This window comes from Pseudorca crassidens, chromosome 2, assembly GCF_039906515.1.
Source record: "Pseudorca crassidens isolate mPseCra1 chromosome 2, mPseCra1.hap1, whole genome shotgun sequence".
Taxonomy (NCBI): Eukaryota; Metazoa; Chordata; class Mammalia; order Artiodactyla; family Delphinidae; genus Pseudorca; species Pseudorca crassidens.
This window is the reverse complement of record NC_090297.1, coordinates 132,193,069-132,209,384: the sequence shown is the minus strand read 5'-3', so window position 1 is coordinate 132,209,384 and position 16,316 is coordinate 132,193,069. Positions and strand designations below refer to the sequence as shown.

The window sequence follows — 16,316 nt, the reverse complement described above, 5'->3', positions numbered from 1 at the left end:
CAAACATCTATAGTGCTGAGGTTGGGAAGCTCTGACTTATGCCAACCAATTCTAATAAGCCCAGGCTCATAAAGTGTCTCTGAGTAATAGAAGATCGACTTTTTAGGTAAGTTTTTCATGTATATCTAGTTTGCCAACATTTGTCATGGTGGCAAAGACCAAAATCACTCACCTTCACAGTCCCTCCTTCTAGGCCTCCTGCTTCATGCTTAATTGGTCCTTGATAACAATAACAGTCAAGCGGTACAAGTCCTATTTATTGAGTGCTTATTTCCTACTTGATGCTGTGTTTAGCACTTTACTTGCAACAGGGTGGGTATTACTGATCCCTGAACAATTAACATAAGGAAAATGAGATTCTAAGAGATTAAGAAACTTGTACAACTTTCTGCCTTCCTTCTTTCTTTCCTAATTCAATCAAAAAGCCAATAGGCAGGCCTGTGTGATGGGGGCAACCTAGTAAGGGCCTGAATCCATGTGAGGTAGGTGATTGAAAGGGGCAGCAGCCAGTGGAGTAAGGAAATTGGTTACATACAGGGGGATCTAGCCAGTAAGTAATTATACTGAGGATAACAGGTGCTAAGTTTCTCATGGTCAAGGAAATTATAAATAAGGAAAATACAAAAGCTAAAATAAACCCTGTGGCATGGCCTTGGGATTACAGGTATGAACTTGTGGTTCTAAATATAGGTGGAAAAATAGAGGGATATAGAGATGAAGAGACAGAAAGATTTTGGATTTCTTTGAAAGAAATGGATAGTGTAAATTTGTGTGTGTGTGTGTGTGTGTGTGTGTGCATGTGCTAAATACAATATGATATTCTGGATTGAATTCTGGAACAAAAAAAGATAGTAGTGGAAAAACTGATGAAATCTAAGTTGTTTATAGTGTAGTTAATAGTACTCCACCAATGTTAATTTCTTAGTTTTGACATATGTTCCACAGTTACATAAAATATAAAAATTAGGGGAAGCTGCCTGAAACTAGAAATCAACCACAGAAAAAGAAATGAGAAAAAATGATTATATGGAGACTAAACAACATGCTACTAAAAAACCAATGGGTCAATGATGAAATCAAAGAGGAAATTTAAAAATACCTTGAGACAAATGACCATGAAAACACACCATACAAAATCTATGAGATGTAGCAAAAAGCAGGTCTTAGAGGGAAGTTCATAGTGATACAGGCCTTCCTCAAAAAACAAGAAAAATCTCAAATAAACAACCTAACCTACCACTTAAAAAAATTAGAAAAAGAAGAACAAGCAAAACCTAAAGTCAGCAGGAGGAAGGAAATAATAAAGATCAGAGAGGAAATAAATAAAATAGAGATTTAAAAAAATCAATAAAGCCAAGAGCTGGTTCTTTGAAAGGGTAAACAAAATTGACAAACCTCTGGCCAGGCTCACCAAAAAGAAAAGAGAGAAAACCCAAATAAATAAAATAAGAAATGAAAAAGGAGGAATTCCCTGGTGGCACAGTGGTTAAGAATCTGCATGACAATGCAGGGGACACGGGTTCAGTCCCTGGTCCAGGAAGATCCCACATGCTGCAGACAACTAAGCCCGTGTCCCACAAGTACTGAGCCTGCATTCTAGAGCCCGCGAGCCACAACTACTGAACCCGCACACCACAACTACTGAAGCCCGCGTGGTCTAGGGCCTGCGAGCCACAACTACTGAACCTGCATGCTGCAGCTACTGAAGCCTGCATGCCTAGAGCCCATGCTCCACAACAAGAGAAGCCTGCACACTGCAACGAAGAGTAGCCCCCGCTCACCGCAACTAGAGAAAGCCCGCGCACAGCAACGAAGACCCAATGCAGCCAAAAATAAATAAATTTTTTTTTAAAAAGTAATGAAAAACGAAACATAACAACCAATACTGCAGAAATACAAAAAGAAATCATAAGCGAATACTATGAACAATTACATGCCAACAAATTCAACAACCTAGAAGAAATGGACAAGTTTCTAGAAACATATACAGTCCACCAAAACTGAACCAAGAAGAAACAGATATTTGAACAGACCGACCACTAGAAGTGAAATAGAATCTGTAATTTAAAAAAAACAAAAACAAAAAAAAACGCCCTACAAACAAAAGTCCAGGACCAGATGGCTTCATAGGCAAATTCTACTAAATATACAAAGAAGAACTTATACTGATCCTTCTCAAACTCTTCCAAAAGAGTGAAGAGGAGGCAACACTCCCAAAGACATTTTATGAAGCCACTATCACCCTGATACCAAAACCAGATAAAAATACCACCAAAAAAGAAAATTACAGACCAATATATTTGATGAATATAGATGCAAAAATTCTCAAAACAATATTAGCAAACTGAATCCAACAACACATAAAAAAGATCATACACCACAACCAAGTGGGATTCATCTCAAGTTCACAGGGATCGTTCAACATATGCAAATCAATCAATGTGATACATCACATCAACAAAAGAAACAACAAAAAACACATGATCGTCTCAATAGATGCAGAAAAAGCGCTTGACAAATTCAACATCCATTCATGATTAAAAAACCTCTTACCAAAGTGGGTATAGAAGGAACAGATCTCAACATAATAAAAAGCTATTCATGACAAACCCACAGCCAATATAATACTCAACATACACATACACACACACACACACATAAGCAATCTTTCCCAGTTCTGTCCACCCAAGTACATCCAGTAGAGTTCACCCTGCTTCAAAATCTTGTTTTCTCAGTCCTGTTCTCCATTAAAAGGAATCAGGGATCCTTGGAGAAACAGATGATTACAGGCCTGTATCAGTTAAGGTATGAGATGAGTCTGGAACAATTTTGTGACAGAAACCTTGTGTGTGCTGACAAATTTTTAACAACTACATCTTTGGAGGAAAAAGTTCTGGTTGTAGCATTTGCCAGTTTCCATGGAGTAAATAAACACTCCCAATTGCTTAATTCTAAGCTACTAACTTCATGTCAGTTAGTACTTGCAAATTTCCTGAAAAATTTAGAATGGACTCTTACAAACCAGTGTAAGCCAGCTCCAGCAAACCACTGGATTAAAAAATACCAAAGAGGGCTTCCCTGGTGGCGCAGTGGTTGAGAGTCCGCCTGCCGATGCAGGGGACGCGGGTTCGTGCCCCGGTCCGGGAAGATCCCACGTGCCGCGGAGCGGCTGGGCCCGTGAGCCATGGCCGCTGGGCCTGCGCGTCCGGAGCCTGTGCTTCACAACGGGAGAGGCCACAACAGTGAGAGGCCTGCGTACCGCAAAAAAAAAACAAAAACTAAAACAAAAAACCAAAGAATGATGGGTGCATGTCAAAAGGACACAGAGCTGCCTTGAAAGCCTTCCTCTCATGAATCCTGGGACAATTAGTAATGGGTTATATTCCTTTGAATAAAATAGGAATCCAAGAAGCCATATTATATTTATATAATAAATGTAGGGAAAAAATAATAATTTCTAATTGATTATATAATTAATTGAATAATAATTTAGAATAAAATTCCTAATAAATGTAGAAAAATAATGGAATTAGAAAAATCATTTATATATATTGTAGAAAAGTAAATATAGAAAATAATCATAATTTATAATTGAGATATAATTAAATAATAATTTGTAATAACTTAAACAGAAAAATGATAGCATTAGAAAATCATAATTTAGTAATTATCACAGTTATAATGCACTCAGGCAAGAAACATAAATCACTCTAAAGTAGGAGGTAAAATTTGGTGAAGAACATGGTATCTCATAGTCTCAAAATATCTCTCTTGAAAACACTTATTAATTATAGAAAGAAAAAATAACTTTACAGTGAACAAACCTGGCAGCCACCATCTCACTCAAGTGATCAAAGTCAACATCACCGGAAATTGGACAAATACAAATCACGTCCACCTGACAGAATCCAATGAGATCACAACATCACTTCCATGACATTCTGGCCAAACATTCATAACTTGAATTCAACATGAGGAAACATCAGACAAACCTGAATTAAGGGACATCCTACAAATAATAAGCCTGTAATCTTCAAAAATATTAAGGTTATGAAGGTCCGAGGAACCAATCATTCCTGATTGAAGGGCACTGGAGAGACATGACAATTTTGTACCATGTGCAATCTGGGTTGGATCTTTTGCTGTAAGAGACATTATTGGGTCAGGTGCAACCCTTGAATGGGGTCTCTGGGGAAAGGGCACATAGGAGTCCTTTGTACTCTTGTATACCTTTCCTGTAAGATTGAAATTATTGTAATGTACAAAGGAAAAATGAAAAATAAAGTTGTACATTGTTACTCAGCTCATGCAGCCCCCACTGAACCTCTAGCTGTTCTAACTTTGACACCTATGCCATTTACCAGCCCATGATTCTAAAATACGTTTGTCTACTGAACTCAAGGAGAGATGTCTAATACATAGTTTTAAGACACACCCTCATTGTTCACAGCTTAGAAGATACAACTGGGGACTTGCTAAGGTGGCTGTATCCAGTGTTGTCCAATAAAAATATAATGCAAACTACATAAGTATTTTAAATTGATTAGCAGCTACATTCAAAAGGTAAAATAAAATAGATGCAATTAATTTTAATAATATATTTTATTTAACCTAATGACCCCAAAATATTTTCATTTGAACATGTAATTAATATGAGAAAATTATTATCAAGATATTTTAAAGTTTCTCACACCGAGTCTGAAATCTGGGGTGTATTTTACACTTACAGCACATCTCAACGTAGATACAAATTTTTCATCAGAAATACTTGATTCTGTATTTAGATTTGAAATAATTTACAGTTGGAAAAGATTCATAAACACAAGTTATTTTAAGCATACTTAAAATTTTTTTATAATAATTGGAGTATATGCATTTTCACTTTTAAATTAATCAAAATTAGATCAAATCTGCAAACAATTTCTTAGTTGCATGAGCCACTTGTGGAGTGCCTAAGAGCCACATGTGGCTAGTGGCTACCTATTGAACATGGCTGGATAGGTCCACAGTTCATCTGCTCCTGTATATCCCTGTGTACGCACGTTGCTTACACTATTCCCGTAAATGCAGACACACTATAACTTTATGAGGATCAGTATACTCTTTTCTTCTGCTGCCTTAAGCATGAAGATTTTGAATGAAGCATGGTTCCACACAGCCGAAGGGATCAGGAGTCCTGGCTCCCGGCTTTCTACTTCCAACTACTAAATTAATCTCCCTTAAATCATGGCTTCTGGGACTTCCCTGGTGGTCCAGTGGTTCAAATTTCACCTCCAGTGCAGGGGGTGCAGGTTCAATCCCTGGTAGGGGAGCTAGGATCCCACATGCCTCACGGCCAGAAAACCAAAACATAAAACAGAAGCAATATGGTAACAGATTCAATAAAGACTTAAAAAAAAATCATGGCTGCCTATGAACTAGAATGTAAGTGAATAAATATAGAAGGTACATAGCAGAATGGTACCACAAGGGAAGGTTCTTTACAATTGAAAAGCACTAGACAAATGTTAATCGCTCGGGTTATTTTTAATATTAGAGGCCAGAACAAGTGGACAGAAGACATTGCCATCACAAAGACTTTGCCATCACAAAGACTTTGAACAAGTCAGTGAATTGGCTATTTTGACTTCTCCATAAGTATAATAAAAGGATGCACTACCCAATTCCAACCAACCCTCACACACCTGCACTGCCAAATGAATTAGAAAATATCCACAGAATGCCTTGATCTCCTGAGAGAAAAGTGTTGCAAGTGAATTTATACTGATAATTGTTGCCAAGTGATGCAATTATGGATACATTTTATTGTCTCTGTTACGATTTTCTTTTTCCAAATTTTCTACAAGACAATGCATTAGTTTTACAATCAGAAAAAAGAAAAAAAACTTTTCTAATTAAAAAAAAAATGAGTGTAAGGCATTAAGAGGACTCTTCTGTCTCCGTTTTTCTCATCATCTATCCAACAGAGCAAGACCCAAGTCTTAGACGTTCTGACTTGAGAGTTTCAACCACCAATTAGAACAGCTCGTCAGACAATCCTTTCATTTCCAGCCATCTCAGCGCCTTACACTTGGTTGCTTCACTTGTGTGAGGTGGAGCTGGGGTTTAGTCGGAACGAACAGAAACGATTCATCATCACACTCATTCACAAATGTCGCTCCTTCAGCTCTCAACTGGCCCCGCCACCCTTTGATAGTCTGCCAACTCTCCAGCCTCATGCTCGCTCAGTCCCTGGCCAGGCAGCCTGTGGGGATGGCCAGGCAGCTCCTGGAACCGGCACTGGTGATTCAGCAGGACAGGGCTTTCCTTCTCACCCCATCCATCCTCAGTCTCTGCCCTAATGAGCTGCCTGAAGGCTGAAACTGCCCTCCTCACATCGCAGCTGGCATGGAGGGTCTGGGGAGCAATTACCCATATGCTTTCTGTTCTCACTGTCCCCTGAAGTTTCAATTAAAGATGTTCCCAGTTCTTGTGTTTTGGTTCTTTTTTTCATCCTGACTTAGAACGCTCCCCTCCCCAACAGGGCCACCCCATACTGCGTTTCAGATTACCCTTGCACAATACCAAGAGACACCGTTCACACCGTAATCTAAGTGAATGACTTAGACCTGCACGGTTGAGCAGAACACAACCTGTGTGGTCAGTCACATCTGGGCCCTTGCCAGGTCCTATGTTTTCTCTTAACCTCCAGAATGACGATTAAGCTTCCCTTTTTGTAACACAGCACAGTTGTACAGAAGTAGGGACCATACGCAAGAAAAGACTCAAAGGGCAAAGGAAAAAAGGTAAATTTGTGTGATCATGAAGGACATTGCTGGGTACCACGGACACACCCCAAGAGTAGAGTCCCCAGAGGTAGCTTGCCAGTATTAAAACATTTGAAGCCATGATGCAAATATAGAACGTTGTGGAGGAGGGTCCAGAGAGTCATGCACGTGGTTTATAGACTCAGTACCTGGGAGGTATTTCTCTGAAGGGCAGTTATCAGCAGTTAGCGGGTCATACCTGCTACTACATTGGGGAGAGGGGATGGTAAGCTCACTTCTTAAAATACTTATCTTCCCATTTTTGCTTGTTCAGTTTATTTCAGAGACACAAAACTATCACTCCTCAAACTGTCTCGACACAGTTCTTGAAGCTAGGTACATACAGCCCCACCCCCGAGTCCACAGACATCATTAAGCTTGGCTTCTGCAAACCCACCACAACTTTCCAATCTCCAAACCGGAGAGACTTTTTAGTACCTGTGGCGACTACTTACTGAGTAATAACTGGGTGCCAGATGTTGTGCTCATTGCCTTACAGACACTGTCCCGTTTGATCCGCAGGACAATAAATAGCATTGTGTTCTCCTGTTATTTTCTTTTTATGGATCAGGAAATTAGGAGCTCAAGAGATTAAGTAATTTCTCAAGGTTGCAGAATTTAATGGCCAGGGTGGGCTGTCAGGATCCAGAGGCCAGGTTGCAAACCCTTGCCTCTACCCTCCTCAGCCTGTTTCTCGCTCAAGGCCCCATTTCTCTGCAGTTCTGGCCACTGCCCGCCCCTCCACCTGACTTCTCTGTCCCCTTGTGTCTGTATTTCTGCCTTTTCTTCCTTCTCCTGCTTCCTCCTCCAAATCTGGCTTCCTGATCCATTCCCCTCACTTCCTGTCATCCTCCATCCATTCAGTGTGGGCCTCTTCTAAATGATACAGGTAGAGAAAAAAATCCCAGAAAGATAGCTACCACATCAGTAGCTGACATCTGGAATTCTAGACTTACAGACAGATAGGTCCCTTGTTTCATACAGGGAGCACCCGAGTCCAGGGTGTGGTTACCAAATGTAGGTTTATGTAGCCTGCTGGGGGGAGATCTGGGACTAGAATCAAGACAGGTCTTTGCCACTCAGCCCAGAGACCCTTTACTGCACCCCACTCCTCTGACAAATCTATGGTTCCAACAAACCCCCAAGGGACACCATTTTCCTCACAGGACTTCCACGTGCCTGTCCTTTCATATCTGGATCCGAAGGCAACCCTTATTTTCAGCAGCCCCACTCTTCCCCTTCAAAACCTCTTCCTGCTCTGCATTTCTCCCCTCCCTTTGTCTCAGGCTCTGAGCTTTCTCTGAGCCTGTCTTCTTGTCTACCTTCCCACCTGAGATCTGGGTTTTTCCAAGGTGTTAGCCACTCCTGCTCTAGGTAACATCTTTCCTTCTACAGGGTTGTTTTCAGCGGGATATAAAGGCCATTAGCAAATCAATAAGCCTTTATTTAGAAAAGGGGGAGGGAGGGACCTGGAGTTTTTAATTCAGATCTAGCAACTCCTGGGGCATTATCGAGTGTATTCTAAAATTAGGCCTTTGAAAAGCACGAGGCTGCCACGGTTGGAACTTTATAGCTTCCTGCCCATAAACAGGACCAGCTTGCTATGGGTGGGATCATTAGCTGAAATCTCCCTCTCCTGCAGTAGTTATGTCTTCTTCTAACTGGAGTACCATATGTGATATCTATTGCTGTGGGGTTATCTGTTTCTTTTATTCTTGCCTTCTCTCTCTTCTCTCCACGCAGCTCTTTCCTGGGCTCAGCATCTGTCCTTTTCCTTCTTTCCAGGAATTTTGAATTTCCATCTATCAGTGTGTTTCTATCTAACACACCAAATACTTCTGTCAGTACATCAAGTCTCACTTGTCAGTGTTGCCACATTGAGCCTTCATAAACACATATCTTTCTGATATATTTACAGAGGTGATCCTCCAAAAGTCAGCACATGCCCTAGGACCCCTCGTGCTTTCTATCAACCTTTGGGGACTCCTATCATTGTCCTGTCCTTCCTCCTGTTCCAGTCCCACTCTCTCCAGGCAGAAAACAAAGACACAGTCCTGCGGGCAAGTGTGTGAATGGGACAAGAGTAGTGATGGTTTGACCACATACTTTAAGGCCAATGCCATGATGTCTAAAATAGCACTATTAAGATTTAACCATATTTAACACTGGAATTCTGCATTTCCTTTGATCTAGCAAGTCTACATCTAGACAATTATTTCAGATATGCACAAAGATTCAGCTACAAAGATGTTTATTGTTCGGCAACTGGGAGAGACAAAGAGCCACTTATGTTTCTAAGGTATATTATCTATTACTGCGTAATAAATTATCAGAAACTTAGTGCCTGAAAACAATAAAGAACATTCACTTTCTCACACGAATTTTGTGGGTCAGGAATTTGGATGGTTCTGGCTCTGGGTCTCTTGTGAGGTTGTAGTCATGATGTCAGCTAGGGCTACAGGCATCTGAAGGTCTGACTTGGGACAGAGGCTCCATGTCTAAGTTGGGTTATTTTCAAGGCTGACAGGTTGGTTGGTGCTGCCTCTTGGTTGGAAGCCTCTGTTCCTTTTCATATGGACCTCTCCATGGGCAGCTTGACTATCCGCACAACACGGAAGCTGGCTTTCCTCTGAGTGAGTGATCCAAAAGAAAGCAAGGCAAAAGCTGTAATGCCTTTTATGACCTAACCTTGGAAGTCACACGCCATCATTTCTGCTGTGTTTACTGCTCACATAGACCAAGCCTGATTCCCTGTGGGAGGGGGTTACACAGGGGTTTGAATACCAGAACTGAGAATCACTGAAGACCATCTTGAAAGCTGGCTACCACAGATGGGGAAGACTTCGGCAAGAGAAGGAGTCACCAGGAATTGTTTGTACTGTGAGTCTGAGAGAAGAACAGATCTGGTCTGGCCCCGTTAGTTCTAGACTTCTTTCTCTTTGTAAGCTGTCTGCCTGCAGTCGCTATGCATTCTGCCTGTTCTATCATCCAATAAGTGAGCAGAGCAGCCTCTGCTTCTGTGGCACAGTGGTTGGTTTGGAGAGGTCGCGATGGGAAGGCTTGTTTTGTCTATGCCAGATTTAGTTCCAGATCTAGGTCACATTCTCTACTCATCTCTTTCAGAAATAAAGCTGATCTTTGCCCGTGTCTTATCCCTAAATTGGATCCCAACTTTTGAGTGCTTGGTTGACCCCTCACATTCACAATTATGTCTTATATTTTATAATGTTACCTTCATAATAGTGGAAAAATTAAAACAACCTAAATGTCAAATAATAGATTGCTTGAGAAAATTATGGCATATCCATACAATTCAGTATAATGTAATCATTTGAGAGTATGCTATGTAAGGATATGAAAAATAGTACAGGATATATTAAGTGACAAATACAGGCTATAAAACAGTATGCAGGTTATTATTCTGTTAAAAAATAATGTATATCTGCTGAAAAAAGAACCCCAAGGAGATAGATACATACCAATTGTAGTTACCATTGGTTGGTAGGTTTACGGGGAATTAAAACTTCCTTCATTTGGGCTAATCTGTTCTTCCTAAATTTCCTACATTTTACAGTCATTACCTTTGTAATGAGGAAAACAAGAGGAAAAGTTTGCAGATGCTAGTTTGGGGATTCAATTAAAAGTAATTAAAGCTTTCTAACTCACAACTTTTACTGGGGAGAGAGTCAGGCATCTGAGTATCCTCCAGCCCACTTCCATAAGTTCATGTGACATCACTGACCATTGCCTCTTTTGTAAACATTCTCTTCTCTTGACATCCTTGACCTCACAGTCTGTTTTTACTGCTTTCTCTGTGGCCACTCCCTGTAGACTCATATTCCTACACTAAGTCATTAAATGTTGGAGTTTCTCAAAGCCCAATGCCAGGCCTTTATCTCTTCTTAGTATATATTCTACCACTAGGTGATTTCACCCCCATTCGTGGCTACCCAAGGCAGTTTACCCATAGATCATGTGAAATTCATACCTCTAGCCCAGGTCTCCATCCTGAGCTCATACGATTTCTGTACAACCTGACTGAGTATCTTAACTGGATGTCTCCTCAAAACTTCCTCAAATTCAACATCCTGAAAACCAGCCTCATGATCTTAAGTGGTTTCCTATCAGAATGAAGGGTAAAATAATACATCTAGTCTTGTGGTTCTCAATCCTGGGTGCATATTGAAATCATCTGTAAAATCTTTTTAAAAATACCAATGCCACACTACTATATATAAAATAAACAATAAGGACCTACTGTATAACATGGGGAATTATGTTCTATATCTTGTAATAACCTATGATGGAAAAAAGTATATATATATATACGACTGAATCATTTTGCTGCACACCAGAAACTAACACAATATTGTAAACCAACTATACTTCAATATAAAAATAAGAAAAAAGATACCAATGTCTGGGCCCCCAAAGATTCTGGTTTTAAAAGCCTGGAGTCAGGCCCTAGAGTACTTTTTTTTAAAGCCTCCCAATGACTTTTACTGAGTGGACAGAGTTAGCGCCACTGATCTACTTATTCAAGAGAAACCGGGTAGTCATTTTTGACATTTTCCTCTTCCTAGCCCCTTAAGTGCAAGCCACCACCAAGTTCCGTTAATTTGACCTCTAAAATAACACTCAAAGTTAAACCTTACGTCTCTGGCTTCACTGCCACCACCCTAATCTAAACCATCATCTCTCATCTAGACTTTCAATGCACTCTGCGTCAGATCTGAACATCTGTCATCTCTTTCTTCCCTCCTGTGGTGGACACACCCTAAGGTGGCCCCCCAGGCCCTTGCGTAACTCCCTCCCCTTGAGTACAAGGAGGATCCGTAATTTATGTCTAACCAGTAGGATGCAGCAAAGGGGATAGGATGTCACTCCCATGATTACGGTACATGATGTAAGACTCCACATTACCAGACTTGAGACAGAGATTCTCCCGGGGCCTTGAAGAAGCAAACAGCCATGTCGTAAACTGCCTCTGCAGGGCCATGGGTCGGGGACCTGAGGGCAGCCTCCAGTTGACAGCCAGTAAGAAGCTGGGGCCCTCAGACCTACAACTGCAAGGAAATAAATTCAGTCAACAAGGACTTCCCTGGTGGCGCAGTGGTTAAGAATCCACCTGCCAATGGACATGCGTTCGAGTCCTGGTCCGGGAAAAGCCCGCATGCCAAGGAGCAACTAAGCCCATGCGCCAAAACTACTGAGCCTGTGCTCTAGAGCCCACGAGCCACAACTACTGAGCCCACACGCCACAACTACTGAAGCCCACGTGCCTAGAGCCCGTGCTCTGCAACAAAAGAAGCCACGGCAATGACAAGCCCACGCACCACAACAAAGAGTAGCCCTCGCTTGCCACAACTAGGGAAAGGTCGAGCACAGCAACAAAGACCCAATGCAGCCAAAAATAAATTAAAAAAATAAATTTTTTAAAAATCAAAATAAAATAAAATAATCTTTAAAAAAAATTCAGTCAACAAGCTGAAAGCACTTGGAAGTTGATTCTTCCCTAGTTGAGCTTCCAGGTGACAATGCAGCCTGATCAACACCTTGACTGCAGACTTGTGAGACCCTGAGCAGAGAACCTAAGTCATGCTCAGATTCCTGACTCATGCGAAGTATGGAATAATTAATGTGAGTTGGTTTAAGTCACTAGATTTGTGGTAATTTGTTAGGCAGCTCCTTACTCTCAACCCACAAACATATCAATTATTTCGTGGCTTCCCATCACTCTTTAGATATATGTTTAAGAAATGATCAAACTAACCTACGAAGCTGTGAATGACCTGCCTCACCCACATCTCCAGTCTTGTATGTTCTACCCTGCTCTGTGCACTCACCATGAAGACCTTCTTAAGGACCTCCGACCAGTCTAATGTCCTTCAACCACAGGTCATTTGCTCCTCATGTTGCCTCTGCCTTGAGGGCTCTGTTCTGGTTCTTTCATACTCAATTCTCTTCCTTAAGGAAGCCTTCCTTGATCTCCCTGTCAGGGTCAAATTTCCGATTATAGCCACCTGCAACCTTGAGTCTCTTTTACTCATAGCACTTGCCAACTATGATTTTACACAACTGTTTGAATCATTGTTTGATCAAGATCTGTCTCCCCTACTAGTCTTAAGTTACGTATAGGCTGCAGCATGACTCCTTTGGGCTCATCATTTATCCTCAGTACTTAGCGTATTACCTAACACGTAATAGGCACTTAAATGTTCCTTGAGTGAATGAAAAGTGAACTGGATATGGCTTTTGTTTAGAGCACTGGATCTCACTTCATCTCAATGGATCCCAATTAGATCAAGGTTTATAAGGCTGACCCTCATTCCAGATTCAAGAATGGGAGTTCCAGACATGCCCTAGGCTTTGGGAAAAACCTACTACAACCAGAGAAATATTTACTCAATTTTTAGTCTTCAGGCAAACTCTTTTTAATGACAACCAACTACACGTAAGGCCATGTGTTAGTTATCATGGGAGCTGCCAAAAGGTACAATGCAAAATCTCTGACTTCCCATAACAAGGAAGGACCCACCTTAGGGTCTCAAAAGAAAGTTGAAGAAACATTCCACCTTCTCTTTTATTAAAGAAACAGTCCTTTATGATCCAATTGATGAAGTTGAAATTGCCAGAAGGCTCCTGTTCAAGCCTATCCCAATTAAATAAGGGACAAATTAGGAGAAAATAATCTGAAAGTATAGATACACCATCATAAGTTTAGGCTTCCAGAACCCTTGGATGTCTAAGTTCTATTCAACACCTGTGTTATACACTATGAGGCACAATAAATATTATCTTTGTAGCTTCTATTTATTCCACAAAATATTGACTAATGGCTACAGGCAACGCACTAATCATCTGCTTCCTTAATTTACATTCTAATGGGGAAGGGTGCATTCGGGAAGCATATCAACAAATAAATACATAATATATCAGGTAGTAACAGTTCCATGAAGAATAAAGCAAGGCAAGGGGATAGGGAGAAACAGTGAGGGTTGCTGTTTTGTAGAGAGTACTCAAGTAATGGGGTATTTGAGCAGACTTGAAGCAAGTGGGGTGTGAACTTAAGAGGGCATTTGGAGGATAAAAGCATGCCAGGCTTAGGTAGGAGTGAGTATAGGCAGGAGCTACAAGAATGACAAAGAGGCCGGAGTGGCTACAGGGCAGACAGGGAGTGAGAGAGTAGGAGGAAGTGAGGTCAGAGAGGTAGACGACCAGATTCTGTCAGACTCTGAAAGGACTCCAGCTGTAATGTGAATATAATAATCTGTTGTAGCAGCCTTGTTCTGGCTGCTCTGTTGACAATAGCCTCTAGGATTCCCTGGGTGGAGCAGAGAACTGTTCACAGGTCAGAACAACCAGGTAAAAAATGGTGATGGCTTGGACTAAAGTGGTAGCTGTGGAGATGGTGAAAAATGGTCAAATTCTCTCTATATTTTACATCCAGAGCCATTGGTATCTACTGATGCCTTCACTGGTTGGAAGAATAAGGAAAAAAGAGGAGTCTGGTCATGCTCTAGAATTCAGTGCATTTTTTAAAAAAGAAGATATCCTTCAATCCCTTTCCTACCCTGCTTTCATGCAACAACATCAACAAAATAATCTTGGGACATGCCTGCATCCCAAATTTCTCAATCTAAACAAAATTTTAAAATCAGAATGCTAAGAAGCAATTTTTACCCTGAAAATGCTGTCATTTTTGTATCCGCCCCAAAGAAAGATGAGGCAAAGGGCTTCAGCTGGAGCGTGATGGAGAACTGTTGAATACAAGGAAATCTAGATCAGATGTTGTGAGTAACCAACTATGGTAATTAATCCTTAACAGCCCTCAATTCAATCTGCCTGGGACATTTGGGGGGAGGGTTGGTGGCCCTCCAGTCTCTTTCTACCTCAGAGGAGATGATGGTCAAAATGATCAGATAATCCTTCTCTTTGATGGTCTCATGCTCTGCAAAGTTGCCCTTAAAAAGGCAAACAGAATGTGTTCCAGTGCATGTGGCCAAAGTTGGGAACACAAACCACCACCCTGCTGCTAACGGGTCATTGATTTTCCTCATGTTTCCTCCTGTCTCTAAGAGAATTATCATGCTGCCAAGATTAAAAGTTCATGACTTCAACGGTTTGGGAGCAATACAGTATAATAAGGGTGAAAGACCTTTACATACACTTCCTTACCCCCACCCTTACCCCCATCTTGCAATGAGAAAAATATCTAAGGGTGTTTTCTTTCTTTCCTAAGATATTACCTCGGGGATAAAAATAGAATGCTACATCCATTTGAATCTAGGTATGCCTGCTATGTGTTTGTGTATCTATGAGCGAATATATTTTTTTCAGGATTAGGAAAGGGGATGTCAGATATGAGAAACAACAGAGAGAAGAAAATAAAGATTAAAATGGCTTTTCTTTTGACTCAGAAATCTTCTAATTGACAAATTTAAAGGGTGTCCTGCACAGCTAATCTGACTCTTCTAGTAGTATGTGACACAGATGTCACTCCACTTGCTAAAATATATTCTTTCATTCCTCAGCTGTTGAATGGCCAACGGACTATCTGTTACGTGTCAAGAAGGCTGGGGGTACGCCAGGGATGACGAGTCTGCTTCCTCAGGATCATGGACACTTCCGGCATCCCTTCTCAGGTTACTCCTTCTAGGCTCCCATGCTTTCCTTGTCTAGTATTTAAACAGGGTAGGTCCCTGCCTGCCACCCTTGGAGGACTTTTCTCCTCAGTCCCAAGGTTTCCCAACTCCCACAGTTTTCACTGTTACCCCTACAGCAGCGTCACCCAAATTTACACCTCAAGCCGAGCTCTCACACCTGAGCTCCAGAACTGCATGTGTGTGTGCGATTATTGGGTTTGTTAAAAAATTAATTAGGTACTGTGTGCTCATTGCAGCAAGTATAATACAGAGGTATAAGGAAATATTATTTTTTCCTTCCCTCTCCAATTCCTCTAGTCTGAATAAGAAATATGAACAGCTTAGTGTCTGTCTTTAAGCAACCTTCTCCCATCCATACTCATATAAATCTATACATACATCTGTTTATACGTTACATATATATATTTCTATATACATTTTCCATAGGCATCTTAATCTCAGTGCATCTTATATTTAAACTTCAGACCCAAACTTCTATGACTTCATGTTTTCTTTGCTTTGAATGTGGAATCATGCAAGAGTTTCCTAACACATCAATCCACCCCTCTAATCACCGGATGCACATCCATTCATTTCTCCCCTAATAGTTATTGTTCTAAAATACGAATCTGATCTGCTTAAAATCTTTCAGTGGCTCCTCACTGCTCCTACGAAAAAGTTTAAACACATTTCCCTTGCATACCAGGGCCTTTAGTATCTGACTTCAATCTCTCATGCTTTAGTTTTCATCACACCTCATATTCCATCGTGGGCCCTCATCCAACACCTTATCCCTCATCCTATTCATCTATGCTTTCAGGTATATTCCATGCTTTGTCTTATCTCTGCTCCTTTGCATACAATC

General features: G+C 40.9%; 1 protein-coding gene across 3 annotated transcripts in view; it reads right to left on the bottom strand.

Annotated features, from left to right (window-relative positions):
* BRINP2 (BMP/retinoic acid inducible neural specific 2) overlaps window positions 1-16,316 on the bottom strand; it is a 114,836-nt gene that overhangs the window by 66,537 nt on the left and 31,983 nt on the right. For 2 of the 3 annotated variants that reach the window (XM_067728737.1, XM_067728736.1), the window contains exon 2: window positions 11,730-11,872. The exons of the other annotated variant lie outside the window; for it this stretch is intronic. The gene's annotated coding sequence lies outside the window, so the exon portion shown is untranslated. The remainder of the gene's footprint in view (window positions 1-11,729; window positions 11,873-16,316) is intronic. 3 annotated transcript variants of the gene reach the window in all.